At 45.3% G+C, this 17,892-nt stretch overlaps 1 protein-coding gene across 1 annotated transcript in view; it reads left to right on the top strand.

The window, feature by feature from the left end:
- USP3 (ubiquitin specific peptidase 3) overlaps window positions 1–17,892 on the top strand; it is a 174,366-nt gene that overhangs the window by 21,776 nt on the left and 134,698 nt on the right. Inside the window, exon 2 of the mRNA XM_074393504.1 lies at window positions 14,219–14,331. The gene's annotated coding sequence lies outside the window, so the exon portion shown is untranslated. The remainder of the gene's footprint in view (window positions 1–14,218; window positions 14,332–17,892) is intronic.

Genomic DNA, 17,892 nt, shown 5'->3' with positions numbered 1-17,892 from the left:
GTGGTTTCAATGGCAGTAATTCACTAAGAATTTGCTACACACCAGAAACTCTGGAGCTCACAGCTGTTCTCGGGATCAGTGGGGATCAGGACCCAGGCCTCCCTAAGTTCCCTGCCACTGGGGCTTCCTCAGGCTGGCATCCATTTGAGGGACTTCGCCTCTGTCCCTGTCTCCATATGGAGTCGTGGCCTCAGGACATTTGTTTCTGAGGCAAAGATGCTCTGAGGCCAGCCTCTCACCAGGCTGCCTTTGGTCCCAAGCTGCAGCCTGGGATTGGGAGTGAGTGACCGCCCGGTTCCCTCCTCTGTGCCCACAGGTCCTGCTCAGCTTGCTTTATCTCTCAATGGAGGAGTCCCAGAAGTAGGTTAGAAAAAGAATCAAGTGGCTGGGAGCAGTGGCTCACACCTGTAATTTCAGCACTTTGGGAGGGCAAGGCAGGCAGATCGCCTGGGGTCAGTAGTTCGAGACCAGCCTGGCTAACATGGTGAAACCCTGTTTCTACTAAAAATAGAAAAAAATTAGCCAGGCATGGTGGCGCACACCTGTAATCCCAGCTACTAGGAAGGCTGAGACAGGAGAATCACTTGAACCCAGTAGGTGGAAGTTGCAGTGAGCTGACATCACGCCACGGCACTCCAGCTTGGGCAACGAGAGCGAAACTCCATCTCAAAACAAAAAGAAAAAGAATCAAGTGTGAGAGAGGAAGGAAGCTCTGAGATAGAGAAAGGGAACCCATGACCCAGCAGCCTTTTGTGGGAATACTGTGCCCCCACCGCTAACCACATGTTGTAGCTTTAGCAAGTGTCTGAGCAGCTCTAGACCTCAGTTTCCCCAACTGTACATAAGGGAGATTAAAATGAGGTGGGTGCAGCGGCCTGTAATCCCAGCACTTTGGGAGTCTGAGGTGGGAGGATGGCTTGAGCTCAGGAATTCAACACTAACCTGGCCAATACAGAGAGACCCCGTATCTACCAAAAATTTTAAACTTAGCCAAGCGTAGCGGCACATCCCTGTGATCCCAGCTACTCAGGAGGCCAAAGCTGGAGGATCACTTGAACCCAGGAGGTCAAGGCTCTCAGTGAGCTGCAGTCATACCACTGCACTCCAGCCTGGGTAACAGAGCGAGACCCTGTCTCAAAATAAAATGGATGAGCTTCAAGGTCCTTCTCAACTTTTCAATGTGTGTGAGATGCTATAGACCTGAATTTTAAAAATCAAGACTACATATTAAGATAAATTCATTACAACTCTGGCTTCTGCTACCCAGGGGGAACTGCAACGGGTGGGTACAAAAAGTGGCACAAAAACATTGAGCGAGAAAGTCCGAGATGAGTCTCGACGGCCTGTGTTATGTTCTAGACGTGCCCACATGAGACCTTTCCAGAAAAGGCTAGGGATATTTCCATGATCCCAGAGTGAAAGAAATGCCTTTCTTTGCCGTCCTTTATGTAATTATTGTCATGCCGGTGGTGGTGGTTGTGGAGGTAAGAGGAAATCATTCCGGGTGGGGAGGCCTTCTGCAGGTACCACCTCTCAGCTTGATTGTTTCAGGCAGAGACAAGACTTGCTCATGAATCCTCATGCTTCTGAGGAGGCCTCACTGCCAGAGGAGGTGTTGGGGCTGATAATTTGGTCCTCACGAAACAGTGTAGCTTCATTCGAAGAGTGGAGTAAATCAGTTCTAAGTTTCCAACCTTGGTCTTTCCACCTACTAGCTGTGTCACTTTGGGCAACTATTTCACCTCTTTGAGCCTTTGTGGGGTTTTTTTTTGTGGGGGGGTGGGTTTGAGACTGAGTCTCACTCTGTCACCCAGGCTGGAGTACAATGGCGCAATCTTAGCTCACTGCAACATCTGCCTTCTGGGTACAAGCGATTCTCCTGCCTCAGCCTCCTGAGTAGCTGGGACTACAGGCATGTGCCACCACGCCTGGCTAATTTTTGTATTTTTAGTGGAGATGGTGTTTCACCAAGTTGGTCAGGTTGGTTCCGAACTCCTGACCTCATGATCCGCCCACCTCGGCCTCCCAAAGTGCTGGGATCGCAGGCATGAGCCACTGCGCCTGGCCGCCTTTATTTTTTCACTGGAAAATAAGTGGGGATAGTATCCACCTTGCAGAATGTAGGGCAGTTTAGATACCACAGTATCCATCAAGCACATGGCACACAGTAGGTGATCAATGCACAGTAGCTGAAAAAGCACCACAACCTCCAGGTGTTCTGCCACCTAGACTGTTTGAATCACCTGCACTATTTATTGCAGCATCTACCCGGAAGGTAAACTAGCCATTTACCTGGGAAAGGAAAGCTTTCCAGAAAGCAAAGGCAACTGCTCGTGGAAGGAGAGAGGGATCCTCAGAGCCAAGACTGCTGGATCTAGTTCCTGCTTTTCCTGCCACCCTTTTGACAAAGCAGAAGGACTCTGTTCCCCATCTTTGGGGGCAGAGGTGCTAAATTATAGCCTTCCCCAAAACATGCTAGCAAGAACATAATATAGAGGTAAAGCTTCATTGTGATTCCTAAACCCAAATTATTCAAATGTGGGCTAGGGAACAGCCCAGCATAGGAGGACCTGGCTGGATGGTGCCCACGTGGTCTCCTGGAAGCCTCTGGCTGACAGCGCAGCTTGTCGGCAGGCTGACAGTTCTGTCTAAACCCAGGCTAAACGCATAATGTGCTTATTATACATTTAAGTATATTGCTGATGTTTTGAACAGGCAGCTTCAACATTTCAATATCTAGCTATCATTAAGGAGAGTTTTTAAAAGGTCCTTTGTACTCGGTCAGAGGGGCGGGGGTGGTGGTAAGGGAGGAGGGTATCAACATGACGCTGTAATCTCATCTTTTTAGCTTTCAGATGATGTCACTTAATGGCTTCAACCTAAATACACTCAGGAAACTTAGGCAGCCCCAGTATGCAGCTGCCTGTGTGAGCGAGGATCTGAAAGTCCTGCCTATCCTGGAGTGCCTTCTTCACCACTTTGCCCCAGGCCTAGGGTTGCCCCCACTAGTTACTCTTTTGGGTCATGGTCCCAAAGGGAGAGAAGAGAAGGGACAGCAGAAGTTAGCTTTGTTAGCTCACTTGGCGTTGGAATCGCAGAGGAACTTTAACAAATACTGGTGCCTGGCCTCACTCCCTAAAGAGGCTGATAGTTTATTCCAGGTACAGCCTGGGCATTGGGATTTTTTAAAGTTCCCACATAATTCTAATGTGCATCCAAGGTTGAGAATCATTGCCCCTGTGCCCTCTCACCCCAAAGCTCAACGCTAACCTCCCGGCCTTCTTGCCCTGCAGCCCCGGTCAGTCAGGCAAGCCCTGGGGCTGAGCAAACACAAATAACTCCATTGCGAGGTAGGGATCGTGATATCCATTTTGCAGATGAAGAAACTTAGACCCCATACACAGCTTCGCCCAAGGTCACACAAGTAATTAATGGCAGACTAGACACCTCTGGCTTCAAAGTGTTTCCCAGTTCGTAGGGCTGCCGTGATAACTTGGGACCATTAGCTCATTAAGCTATTAATACGTCAGAGAATTTCATTTATGGTAATATGGCCCCTTACATTTTTATGGAGCCATTAGGGTTCACAAAGCACTTTCATATACATTTATTTGTTTTAAGCATTATTCCTCCATTTTGTTATTTTTAAAATGTATTTTAGGTTCGGGGATACATGGGCAGAATGTGCAGATTTGTTACATAAGTAAACGTGTGCCAGGGTGGTTTGCTGCACCTGTCGTCACCTAGGTATTGAACCCCACATGCATTAGCTCTTTGTCCTGATGCTCTCCCTTCCCTGCCCCCTCCCGCCACATATTCTTCCATTTTAAAAATGAGGAAACTGGCCGGGCCCACGTGTCTGTAATCCCAGCACTTTGGGAGGCCGAGGTGGGCAGATCACCTGAGATCAGGAATTTGAGACCAGCCTGACCAACATGGAGTAACCCCATCTCTACTAAAAATACAAAAATGAGCTAGGTGTGGTGGCATACGCCTGTAATCCCAGCTTCTCGGGAGGCTGAGGCAGGAGAATCACTTGAACCCGGGAGGCAGAGGTTGCCATGAGCCAAGATTGCACCATTGCACTCCTGCCTGGGCAAAAAGAGCAAATCCTGTCTCAAAAATATGAGGAAACTGAAGCCCAGAAACGTTGCCTTCCTCAAGGTCACAAAGGAGAGGAACCAGAATTTGAGCTCTAATCTTCTTACTCCTCATTTCAAAGAAAGAAGGACAGTGAGAAACTGGGAGGCTGGTGGGTGTGAATTTTTTGGATGTAGGGAAGGTTGGAAAGTTTCAGAGCAGGCAAGCTCTCAGGTTCTCCAAAGGTGGGAACCCAAGAGACATCAACACCCAGGAGGTGCAGAGAGAGAGAGAGAGACTGTGGTCCAATGTTAACAACTGGCGAATCTCATTGAAGGGTATACAGGGGCTTGGTCTATGGTCGTTGCAACTTTTCTGTATGTCTTGAAATTTTTTAAATAAAAGGAAGAAAGAAAAAGTACAAGTAGTTTTAGAAATACCCAAATAATATTCAAGGTGAACTGTGAAGAACCAGAGAAAATACTATTTTTCTGAAACTCAGCTGTTGTTTCTAGAAGCACGAATGTTACTGAATTATTTGCTTATATTACTGGAGAAGTAGGAAACTATTCTATGCCAAGTAAGTACAGATACATGTCAGGAGTCACTGAGTTTCCTTTTTTTTTTTTTTTTTTGAGACGGAGTCTCACTCTATCACCCAGGCTGGAGTGCAGTGGCAGGATCTTGGCTCACTGCAACCTCCAACTCCCGGGTTCAAGTGATTCTTGTGCCTCAGCCTCCTCCCGAGTAGCTAGGATTACGGGCACATGCCACCATGCGCGGCTCATTTTTGTATTATTTTTAGTAGAGACGAGGTTTCACTGTGTTAGCCAGGCTGGTCTCTATCTCCCGACCTCTTCATCTGCCTGGCTTAGCTTCCCAAAGTGCTAAGATCACAGGTGTCAGTCACGAGTTTGTTTTGTTTTTTTTTTTAAGTTAATCTTTTAATTGAAAATGCAAATACAAATAGTAACTTGTGTTGACCTCAGCAATATTCTTCTATAAACGTAGATTTATTTAGACATTACAATTACTTAGTAGGCCTTTTAATTTAATAGAAATGAAAAAGTATATATAGTAGTCTACTGTATTAAAATAGCTGCACAGAGAATGTATCTCCTCTTAATTGTTCTATAAAATCCCATGGAAATTTTTGTTCTGAAATGTTGCACACCCTATAATTTTAAAAACAAGTGTTCGAAATGTAAACTTTTAAAACATACAGGCCATTGTAATAGTCTTTATCATAAAGATAGGCAAAAAAGTTGAAACAACACACATTTTATTACATTACTCTCCTACCTAAAGACTCTGAGTGTCCCATTAAGTCAACAGAAGGCCATGCCCCTTACTTGGGCAGTCATAACCCTCACAAGTGGCTGCAACCCCACTTTCCAGGAGCATCTCTCTTCTCTGCCCCCAGGCACTCTACCAGCCAGCCAGGCCAGAATTCCCATCTCTTCCCTGGCCTTCCTGCCAGGATCTTTGCAAATACTCTTCCCTGGCTGGAAGGCTCCTCCCCTCTCTGAGCAGGTGCCTGGCTTCTTCAAGTCCCTGTCCAATTTCAGCCTGGCCCTGCCCTGCCCCACCCCACCTCACTCACTCCACCTCGCCCTCACCAAGCAGAGGTGGCCCTGCCCATCCTGTTGACAAACACCCTTGGTGTAGCACCTGCTTCCTTGTATTTTAAGAGCGTGATAGTGGGATTTTCCTCATTTGCAGACTTGCCCCAGTGTCCACAGCTGGAAACGTTTAACATTTTTAGAGCACCTCCAGCTGTGGGGCAGCTACCCCTGTACAAACTTTCTGAAAGCCACAGCGTCATTTCTGCAAAGCCAGTACCTCATCTCTCCCCCGGAACCCCACCTCTCCACCTCCAATCTCAGCAAGATGCATTGGGATGGGGGCTGATGATTAACTTTGTAGGGAGTACAGTTGACATAAAGTGAGACTATTCTTTGCTGTCTCCTCCCATGGGTGGGGGGGAGAGGGCAGAGTTACTGGATTGGTCCCTGCTGTGCCAACCCCTATCGACTCCAATGGGTACGGCACCAGACTCAAGAGGCCAAAGACGAGACCCAGAGCCAGTGAAGGACACACGGGGTTTTATTAAGGGCTTACATACAGGGGAAAGAGCTCAGGGGGGACAAGCTGGACAAGAGAACCCGGTTTGCAAAAGTCACGTAGTTTATGTAGCATTTTCACTTAGCACCCTCCCCCTAACAACCTCCACGTGGCAACCTTCATTTAAGCCAAAACAAAGGGCCTCGATTTCCTGTGTTCCACAGGAAGGACCTGGGGCTCAGGTGTTCTTCCTAAATAAGGAATGACTCCAAATTGGCCACTCCTGGATTCCTTGGCTCGAAACTGCATTCAGGTGCATCTGCCATACAGGGTCATTCTCAGAGTAGACTCGGTATGCATCACCATCAGGTGCGTCCCCCATACAGTTCCATATGTTGAAGGCAACGATGTGCGTACCAAGATAATTGCCCCAAGACAAGCTTTCGTAGAGCCACAGAGATTTCTGCCCTGACCAGAGCTGCAGGGATTAGAGTGAGAGAGAAGGGGCCCAGGCTGCCGCTCAAGTCCCATTCTCGAAAGGTACTGCTGGGGCTTCAGACCTGGGGACATCCTTCGCCTTCATCTCTTCCTCTCTGCCTTTCTCTCTCTCTCCCTCCCTCTTTTCCTTCCCTTCTACCTTCCACAAATAGTACCAGGAACTATGCTAATATTAATTGTATACATGTCTCCTAGTTGCTCCCAGTCTGCAGGGAAACGGTTATAATTTGTCTTACAAGGCAGGCGCTATAATGTGGGAAAGAAAAAGCCTGAGAGGCACAGAGCCAGCTCTTCCCAAGCACTGATACCAGGGTAGGTTGCCAAAGAAACTACATTTTGCTGAAATTTGAATTTTCATTTTAAAAGATCTCATTCGAATTTGAATATAGCACAGGACATGTTTCTACTACAGTAATTGCTCAGTGCTTAGCTACAATTCAGATTTAGCCGGGCATCTCGTATCTTGTTGCTGTTGTTAAATCTGGCAACTTTACGAGTAGAGGGATAGAGAAGAATTGAACTGAATGAAATTCAGTTGCTTTGACCAGTTAGGGAAGCCACCAGGGCTGGGCGGGATGGGCAGTGAAGTGGAATGGAGGGATGGAATTGGGTTGTTAACTTCAGCTGAAATAGGAAGGCGTGCAATTTAATTTGATTGGGTGGAATAAAATAGAGTGGGTCAGCAGATTTAGGAGATGGGTGCTGGACCCCACTCCTGCTACTGGTCAACTTTATTTTATTTTATTTTGTCACATTGCTGTTGTTTTGAGACTGAGTCTCGCTGTGTTCCCCGGGCTGGAGTGCAGTGGTGCAATCTCAGCTCACTGCAGCCTTGACTTCCTGGGCTCAAGTGATCCTCCCACCTCAGCCTCCCAAGCCTCTAGGACCATGGGCGCCACCAGGCCCAACTAATTTTTGTATTTTTTGTAGAGACAGGATTTGCCACGTTGTCCAATCTGGTCCCAAACTCTTAGCCTCAAAAAATCCTCCTCTGTCTCAGCCTCCCAAAGTGTTGGGATTACAGGCATGAGCCACTGCACCTGGCTTAGTCAATGCCTGCATTCTCTCAGAACAGCCAACCAGGGTGAGGAAACTGAGTGGCTGGGGTTGGAAAATGTAAAGAGACTCTCATGCTCAGGTCATGCAATTGTGCTCTCTTCGCAGCCCTGCATCCCTTCAACAACCCACAGCCCCATTTCACAGATCAGGAAACTGAGGCCTCAAAAGGCTTAGCAGTGTGTCCAGAGTCACTAAATTAGTTAGCAGTGGAGTCAGGATGCAGGCCCAGAGGCCTGTTCCTGTAACTCCCTTCCTGTGCAGCCTCGCTGATAGCAAGTGGTGAAGCCAAGAGATGAACCCATCTCCTTTCCAGCCCACGCATCACACACGTGACCTCATTTGTGAGGAGTGGAATTTACATAATATTTCAATTCAGGGTGAGCATAATCTCTGTATGTGGGACAGAGTGGATAGAAGTAACACGCCTGTAGGGCAGGGTAGGAGGTGGGATCTATTCAAATTCTTGACCTCCGTTTAGCAGTTTGTCACCCTGGCTACATGTTAGAATGTCTGGGAAGCTTTTCAAGATCCCAGGCCCCACTGCAGATTTCTGGCGTTAGGGCCCAGACTTTTTTTTTTTTTTCGAGATGGTGTCTCACTCCATTGTGCAGGCTGGAGTGTAATGGCACAGTCTCAGCTCACTGCAACCTCTGCCTCCCGGGTTCAAGTGATTTTCCTGCCTCAGCCTCCAAAGTTGCTGGGATTACAGGTGTACGTCACCACCCCAAGCTAATTTTTGTTTTTTTTTTTTTTGTATTTTTAGTAGAGATGGGGTTTCACCATATTGGTCAGACTGGTTTTGAACTCCTGACTGACCTCATGATCTGCTCGCCTCAGCCTCCCAAAGTGCTGGGATTACAGGCGTGAGCCACCGTACCCAGCTCCAGACTTCATTTCTAAAATTCCCCAGATCGAACCCTACAGTGCTAAAAGTCACGCTTTTAGACTCGTGAATGTCTAACTGATTGAGTTAGCAGAGAAAAACTCCAACTCTGAAAGAGTTTGTTTCTGCCTCCACTTCCCCTGCAATGGCCTGAGAGTTTTCTGGAGCCTGCATCCGCTAGGCTGTGGTGTGCCATCCGAAAGGAAGGCTGAAGACCTGCAGCCTTCCTGCTTTCCTGTAAACAGCAAGGGCAAGAAGGCAGCAAGATGGGTGTTTGGATCCCAAACATGCTTGTTTTGGTGTAGGCAAGACTGTGACATTTTAAAATTCTGAATTGTGAGGTGGGGGCCAAGGAAAGAAACGGTATAAATATTACTAGCTCCATTATCCTGCACATCTGAGGATACCCTTTGCTAGGGGTCCTCTCTCTTGCCTTTTTTTTTTTTTTTTTTGTAGAGATGGGGTCTCACCATGTTGCCCAGCATGGTGTCAGACTCCTAGCCTCAAGGATCATCCTGCCTTAGTCTCTCAAAACACTGGGATTACAGGCATAAGCCACCATGCCCAGCCTTTTTCTCCCCAAAGTTGCCTTATTTATAGACTCAGGACCCAGGGAGAAGATCTGAAGTTGCACAGAATCCTGTGACATGTCATGATAAGGAGGGCAGGCCCAGGACTCAGGTACAGGGAGGAATGGTCTTCCTGTGCCCCGCCTCAGCCAGGGACAATCTAAGTGGCTTCAACAGATCACTTAACCTACCTGAACCTCAATGTTTGTCATCTACAAAATGTAGATAATCACCCACACTCTGCCTACCTCCCAGACCTGGTCTAAGTGGAGTAAATGAAATACTAGATACAAGTTACACTTGGAAAATGTTGACACTTTATACAAGTATACATGTTGCTATTAATTTTTGTGGTTCAAATTAGAATTTCATATGTTAACTCTGGACCCTCAGAGAAGGCTGCAGAGATTTCTGTCTATATATATATATATATATATATATATATATATTTTTTTTTTTTTTTTTTTTTTTTTTTTTGAGACAATCTCACTCTGTCACCAGGCTGGAGTGCTATGGCACGATCTCAGCTCACTGTAACTTCCACCTCCCAAGTTCAAGAGATTCTCCTGCCTCAGCCTCCTGAGTAGCTGGGATTACAGGCACGCGCCACCATGCCTGGCTAGTTTTTGTATTTTTAGTAGAGATAGGGTTTCGTCATGTTGGTCAGGCTGGTCTCAAATTCCTGACCTCACATGATACCCCTGCCTTGGCCTCCCAAAGTGCTGGGATTACAGGCATGACCCATCACCGTTGGCCTCTAAAAGGAATTTTTAAAAAATCTTTGACACTATTTTGGACTGTATTTTTGTATTTTTGTTATAAAACCCAGTTAATTTTTGCAACTTGAGGAAGGTTCTATAAATCATTCTAGCTTCGCATTTCCTGTGAGCTAGAACCATGCTAGTCAGGAGTTTCCAAGGACCAGAAACGACAGCATTGCCTGGGAGATTTTTAGAAATGCAGAATCTCCCAGCCTGACCAACATAGTGAAACCCCATCTCTACTAAAAATACAAAAATTAGCTGGCTGTGGTATCATGCGCCTGTAATCCCAGGAGGCAGAGGTTGCAGTGAGCCGAGAACATGCCACTGCACTCCAGCCTGGGCGACAGAGCAGGACTCCATCTCAGAAAAAAAAAAAAAAAAAAGGAAAGAAAGAAATGCAGAATCTCAGACCCCATCCCAGACCTGAGAATCAGATTCTATCTTTTTAACAAGATTCCCAAGTGACTCTATGCACATTTTTGTTTGAGAAGCCTGTACTAGTCACTAAACCTACAGAGTTTGAGAAAAGGTAAGGGGAAAGAAAAGAACTCCTGTGCACATCACAGTTTAAGAGGCACCCAGAAGTTTTCAGACTCTGCTTGAGAGCCAAAGTGCCAACATTGCAGTCTCAGGGTGACTGCTGAGATTAGGGAAAAGATAAGGGGAAACCAAATGCAATGTGAGTTCAAGACACAGTACATGCCTTTACCTGTAAGAGAAACTTTATTATCCCATTTAATGGATGAAGAAACTGAGGTTGATGAAAGGCAAGTAACTTGACCAAGGTTATGCAACCAGGTAGTAGAGGAACTGGGATTCTAATTCACATCCGAGTAGCTAGTTTATAAGGCAGGACCTATTCCACCATTCACTCCATTTTTCCGAGTAGAAAACCTACTTATAAATGCTCTTTCTAGGCATTTGAAGTCTAGATCTTCATATCGTAACACTTTTCTCACTGTGAATTTCCTCCAGTTTCATTTTTCTTGGGTTTTAATCAGAAACCATCTTTTTAAAAATGTAATTTACATACCAAATAATTCGTCCCTTTTCTTTTCTTTCCTTTTGTTTTTTGTTTCCTCTGTTTTTGGAGACAGGGTCTCACTCTTGTTGCCCAGACTGGAGTGCAGTGGTGTAATTTTGGCTCACCACAATATCCACCTCCCAGGCTCAAGTGATTCTCCTGCCTCAGCCTCCCAAGTAGCTGGGATTACAGGGGCTCACCACTACCGCCTGGCTAATTTTTCTATTTTTACTAGAAACGGGGTTTCACCATGTTGGCCAGGCTGATCTCAAATGATCCACACACCTCGGCCTCGCAAAGTGCTGGGATTACAGGCGTGAGCCACCGCGCCCGGCCAAAATTCATCCTTTTAAAGTGTGTGTCTCTGTGTGCGTGTGTGTGTGCGTGTGTGTGTGTGTGTGTGTGTGTGTGTGTTTATTCAGAGTTATGCAACCATCACCACTATCTAATTTTCATCAGCCAGTAAGGAAACTCAACATCCATTAGCAGTCGCAGTCACTTCCCATTGCCCTGATCCCCTGAAAACCACTAATCTACTTCGTCTCTATGGATTTGCCTATTCTGGACATTTCATGTAAATGGAATTATATGATGTGGGTCTTTACTGACTGCCTTCTTTCACTTAACATAATATTTCCAAAGTTCGTCTGTACCGTAGCATGGATCAGTACGTCATTCCTTTTTATTGCCACATAATACCTCGTTGTTTGAATAGCACATTTTCTTTACCCATGCATCAGTTGATGGAGATTTAGATTGTTTCCACTTCTTGACTGCTATGGATAATGCTGCTGAATATATAAGTGTAAATTTTGTGTGAACTTGTTTATAGTTCTCTTGGGTATGTACTTAGGAGGAGAATTGCTGGGTCATATGGTAAACCTATGTTTAACTTTTTGAGGAAGTGCCAGACTGTTTTCAGAGAATATTTTCACCATGTATTGATATTGGATTTAAAATGAACAGAAGTTAGTCAAAGAGATCCAGGGAGCCACAAAACTGAATAGACAAGAAATAGACATGAATCAATGAACTTTAACCCAAATCTGTGTAGATGTGGCAGAGTAGGCAAAAAATGAATTTGACCAGAATCCAGGAAAGCCAATTACCTAACAGCCTGAGACTAGTTCGGCACAGAACTCTGAAGACCTGGGCTCAAGCCTCACTAACTCACTGTGTGGCCGTGGCCAAGTGCCTCCTTCTTTCTGGGCCTCAGGTCTCTCATCTATAAAATGAGAAGTTGTGTCTGGCTGTGATCTCACTGTCTATAGTTCTATGGTCCCTCCTTGGCTCTCCCACACCTTATGCTCATGGTAGTTATGTGCTTTTCTGGTGTAGATATTCACTCTGAGAATTGCTGGAATTACAGGCACACCTGAAGACCTTTCAGGAATGATCACAGCCAGTGAGGAGGGTTTTCTGGTTGTCTCCTCTGTGGCAGCAGAGTCTGAGCTCCCAGGGACAGAAGGTGCTCAGCCACTGTGGACGGCACCATGTGGACATCCAGCTGTCAGATACTGCAAACATGAGAATGGGATTCACCTGCAAGAAAGAATAAAACAGTAGAAAAGGCAACCACTGTACCAAACCCTGCATGTTTATACTGTACTTTTGAGGAATAACATTCATTACATATTTTTCACTATAAAAGTATGTGTTCTTTATAGAAAAAGTCAAAAACATAAAAATCTTTATGAAAAGAAACATCAATGATAGTACTACCATCCAAAAATAACATAATTATACATATTTGTTTTATAACATAATTATATGGGTTTTTTTTTGAAAAAATTATACGTAAAACATGTTGTAACTGATACATACAATTTTTGTCAATTTAAAAATTAATTTAAAAAATAACCACGATTTCCAGTTAGATGTTTATTCTTTTAGTCTTGATATTTTTATATTTATTCATTACTAAATTGGTATTATGCTCTATAGTTTTCTATTTTTTTCACTTATTCTATCATTAAAAGTCTTCAGAAGTTGGAGTTTAATGATTATGATTACAGAGTATCCTACCATAGGAGCACACTATCATTTATTCCTGTGTAACCACTTGTTTACTATTGATTATTATTGGGAGGAGGTGTCTCTAAGCTTGGTCTGTGAAAATAAATGATGTTCATCTCTGTTTTGGAAATCTCAAACATGCTGGTATTTGAAGTCCATCACAGTTTAGTTCTACCCTGTCTTTCCATCCTCAGCCATCATAAGTCTTTAATTCAGGGCAGATGTCCAGCCTACAAGCACTGATGAAGCCATTCTAGTTGCTAAGACACCGAAATACTTCAGCAGGGACAGGGGGGCAAATTGCTTGGAAGCCTCTCTGTCTGTTGTCCAGCCCTCCCTTACTCCACCCCAATCCTTCCATCGACACCCTTCCCTGGCCAGCAATCAGGAGGACTCCTTAGTGCTTGTGCTTTACCGGGGTTAACCCTTCCTGCCTTCTCCAGTGTGACCCCATTGGTTTATGCTGCTCCCCCCACCTCCAGAATAGTTCCTATTCTGTGGTTAAATCTTACCAGTCCTTCAAAACCCAATTCAAATCCTACCTTCTCCATAAACCCTGATCTAACTATTTTGATCCATTCTTGGTCCTTTTGAACTCTTACAGTATTTTTTTTTTTTTTTTTTTTTTTGAGATGGAGTCTTTTTCTGTCACCCAAGCTGGAGTGCAGCGGTGCAATCTTGGCTCACAGCAACCTCCACCTCCCGGGTTCAAGTGATTCTTGTACTTCAGCCTACCAGGTAGCTGGAATTACAGGTGTGTGCCACCATGCCCTGCTAATTTTGTATTTTTAGTAGAGATATGTTTTCACCATGTTGTCCAGGCTGGTCTCAAACTCCTGGACTCGAGAAATCCTCCCACCTCAGCCTCCTAAAGTGCTGAGATTACAGGCATGAGCCGCTGTGTCCAGCCTATTTTTTTTTTATTATTATTGCTAATTTCAGAATACTGTTGACACAGCATTTGCAATCATGTGTTGTTATTCAACTTTTCCTTCCAGTTGCTCTTTCTTCCCAGCTAGATTCTGAGGTCCTCTGACATAGAGGTCATACCTTAACTTGTCTTTAGTCTGTGGTAGAGTCAATGCTGTGTTTTTCTATCCTGTTTCCTCCGCCTAGAAATACAGGAAAACTACTTTTCCTGGACTCCTTTGCTATTACATTGGGTTTGAACTTGAATTCTGACAAAGAAAATGTAGGCAGAAATGATGTGGCCCTTAAAAGCTCCCATGCGAGCCTTCAATCCTCTCTGCTCCTTTCACAGTGACGGGGAAGGTATAGATGATGGTTTCAGAAGATGAAGGCAGCCGGGATCCCTGAGTCACTGCATGGAGGAGAGCCACGCAGGAGAACCACTGACCTGCACTGGACAACAATGTGAGCAAAAACACCCCATCCTTCTGAAATATAGTATTTGTTTAGCGTATGAAACCATAGACCCGATGCCTGCTTCATTCATCTCTGTACCCCTACTGGTATTCGATGAATGTGAATGTGCCTGGCGTTCAATGTCCTGGGAAGCAGAGCTCACATGAACACAAGAAAAGTGACAGGTGTACCAAATGCAGTCTACACATGCCACAGATCCACGCAGCACACCTGATCTCCCATCCCGTACCTGGGCCCCTCACCCTGCTTCTTGGCCAGAGTGTATTGGTAACTCACACTGTCGCTGTCATGGAGCCCTAACAGCCACCACCATCACCACATTGCTACTACCAATAGTTGTCTCAGGTTCCCCCAAGGTCAAAGGTCAGCATGTAGTATGGTTCCCCATCCCTCCCACTACAACAGGAGCTGCAGTCTCTCAGGCACCCACACCTGAGGCTTCCCCAGGAGACCTCCAGAAGGGTTCCGAGTGAAACAGCCTAGAATGCAGGGGACTCAACCTCCCACATGGAAACTTTGACTAATGAGAGATAGGAGGTGGGCAGGCACAGGCAGGGAGAGTGTTCTCCTCTCCTCCAGGGTCTCCATGCAGCCTCTCCAGAGAAACACCACATGGCCCCTGACTTGCTATGCCCCCTCCATGTCACCCTGGATCTGCGCTTCCTGCCTGCCTCCCTCATTTCTCGTTTTCCTCCACTCTTGCTTCCCGGAGATGAAGACAGACAAGAAAGCATTTGTGCCTAAGCTCAGCCTCTGGCTGTGTGTTCTGGGGTCTCAAGCTAAGACAAAGGGAAACTACGATTTGTGGGTTCCTATTATGTGCCAGGCACCATGAACCTTACCCAAGTTATCTTATTTCATCCTTACAAAAATGGCAAGGCAATGATTAGCCACTCGATCTTCCAGATAAGAAAACTGACGAAAGAGGAAACTGTGGAACCAGATATTAACCGGTGGAGCTGAAAAGGTCAGGCGAAATCTAACATTGAAACATGTGGTGCGCCTTTCGGGTTTTGTACCTTTTGCGGCTCCCTGGTGTCTGATCCTTTGGGAAGCCTGCAGTTTCCTCAATTACATGCTGCAACAGTTTCGGGTAGGTTGAAACCTCAGCAGCATCTGACCCATAAAAGATGCTGCTGTGGGGCCTCCCTAAAAGACAAGAAGGAAGGAATCGAGAGGATTCCAAGAAAGGGGTCCGAGCAGGAAGCGGGAGGGTAGATTTGAAACTAGGGGAGCAGGAATGGTAAAGAGGCCCAGCCCCAGCGATCAGGGGCAGGACGAGGCTAGTGAGGCCCAAGGACGGTGTTCCAAAGCAGAGATCCTGGCTCCACGCAGAGGAGATGCCGCCCCCGCGCCGCCTGCAGGAGGGAAGGGCGCCCTGGGCAGGAGCCGGGCGCAGAGGCGTCTCGGGAGGGAGCTCCAGGCCCGGAGCAAAGGCGCCTCCTAGGGGCCTGCAGCCCGCAGAGAGCGCGGGACACAGGCGGCCGTGGAGAGCCGCCTGCCTCCTGAATGGAGCCTTTCTCTGAGCACTTGGCAGACCGGGGCCGTCTGTGCGGAGAGGAGGCCCACTAGAATAGAAATAGCCTCCGGCTTGCAGAAGCATTTTGTGGAAAGATTCAGGAGCTCAGCAGGCAGAGCAGTCCCAAGAAAGACATTTGGAATGTTGAAACTTTTAGAAGAAAATCCAGATCGTCTTTAGGGCCTCAGGTTAAAAAAAAGTAATAATCACTTTTTAAACAAGACACCAAAAGTACCAGGAAAAGAGCAAGGGCGACCGCACTGAAATTAAGAACGTCTAGTCATAAAAAACGTAACACAGAGAGTGAGAAGATGGGCCGGAGACTGGACTGGATCACTGTAACACATACAACAGGCAAAGAATTCCTGTCCGGAATCCATTTGGAAAACTTCCACAAATCAGTAAGAATGAACAATTTAATTTTTTCAATGGGGAAAAGACATGAACAGGCATTTCAGGGATGCGGAAATACAAAAAGACCACCAATATATGAAAAAAATGCTCAGCCTGCTTAGTAATAAGGGAAATGCAAACTAAAATAAAAATTAGATACAATTCTACAGCCACCAGGCTGGCAGAAATTTAAAACACAGGCAAAGTCAAGCAGGGGCAGGGATGCAGAACAAAGATTTCTCATACACAGTTGGTGGGAGAGTTGATTGGTACAACCACTTGGAACAGTTTGGCCTTATCTGATAAAATTAAAGACACGCATACCTTATGACTCAGTAATTCCACCTCTAGATAAATATTAACTCTCATACATAGGCAGCAGGAGACCTAAACAAGCATGGTTTAAAACAGTCCCAAATTAGAAACAACTCAAACGTCCATTTACTGTAGATAGAACAAATTTTAACATATTCCCATAGTGGAATACTATATAGCTGTGAAAATGAATGAACTACAGATGCATCCACCAACGCAGGGAGATCACAGATGCAAAAAGCAAGTTATAAAAGAATACTTACAGTATGATCCCCGGGATAAAAGTTCAGACAAGAAAAACTAGGAATAATATATATGAGGTGAAGCTCTTCCTAAAAAGTAAGAGAAGCTGAACTCAGTGGCTCAAGCCTGTAATCCCAGCACTTTGAGAGGCTGAGGCAGAATTGCTTGAGCCTAGGAGTTTGGGACCTGCCTGGGTAACATAGCGAAACTGCATCTTTAAAAATAAAAATAAAAAAGTGGCCAGGTATGGTGGAATGTGCCTGTGGTCCCAGCCACCAGTGAGGCTGAGGTGGGAGGATCAACTGAGCTGGGAGATCGAGGGTGCAGTGAGCCATGATCACACCACTGCACTCCAGCCTGGGTGACAGAGTGAGATCCTATCTCAAAAAAAAAAATAAAAAGCAAGAGAAAGATTAATGCAAAATCAAGAATAGAAGAGTGAAGAGAATGCATCAGGGAAGGACAATAGGAGGTTTGCAGGCACTGGTAGTATTTTTTTTCTAAAGTTTAGTGTATGGTTTGTTCTATTGCGATTCCTTAACCTGTACTTACATGTTTTATATATATATATATATATATATATATATATATATATATATATATATATATTCTTGGATGAATGAAGTTTTCACCAAAAGCTTTTGTTAAGAATGAGAGTTAGGTTTTTTCGAGGGCAGTCAGACCACTATACATAGAGAATTTTCTATGTAGCTGAGATCCATCCTAGTTGGACTGAGGGTGTAAGAACATCAGGACAAAGGAGCTGGGGTGGGGAGGGTGTTAACACAGAGGCCTCGCTCTGTGCCAGGCTTTAATGAGCAGAATCTCAATGGGCATCAGATGCTGCCTTGTCAATAAAACGCAGCCAAGAATAAGCTGAGTTGCTGGAATTCTGAATAATAATGAATTAGAACTTACTGCTGTGTCTAATAATCCTTCTTTGACATTTGTATAGTGTTTCACAGTTTATAAAACACTTTTACATGAGTTAACTCAGTCAATTCCCATAATCTCACTGAGAGGCAGCAGAGGTTATTTTTGTGCCTATTTTTAATGAGAAAGAAACCAAGTCACAGACA

The sequence above is a fragment of the Saimiri boliviensis genome, chromosome 2 (genome assembly GCF_048565385.1).
Source record: "Saimiri boliviensis isolate mSaiBol1 chromosome 2, mSaiBol1.pri, whole genome shotgun sequence".
In the NCBI taxonomy this organism is placed as follows: Eukaryota; Metazoa; Chordata; class Mammalia; order Primates; family Cebidae; genus Saimiri; species Saimiri boliviensis.
This window is presented reverse-complemented; position numbering and strand designations above follow the sequence as displayed.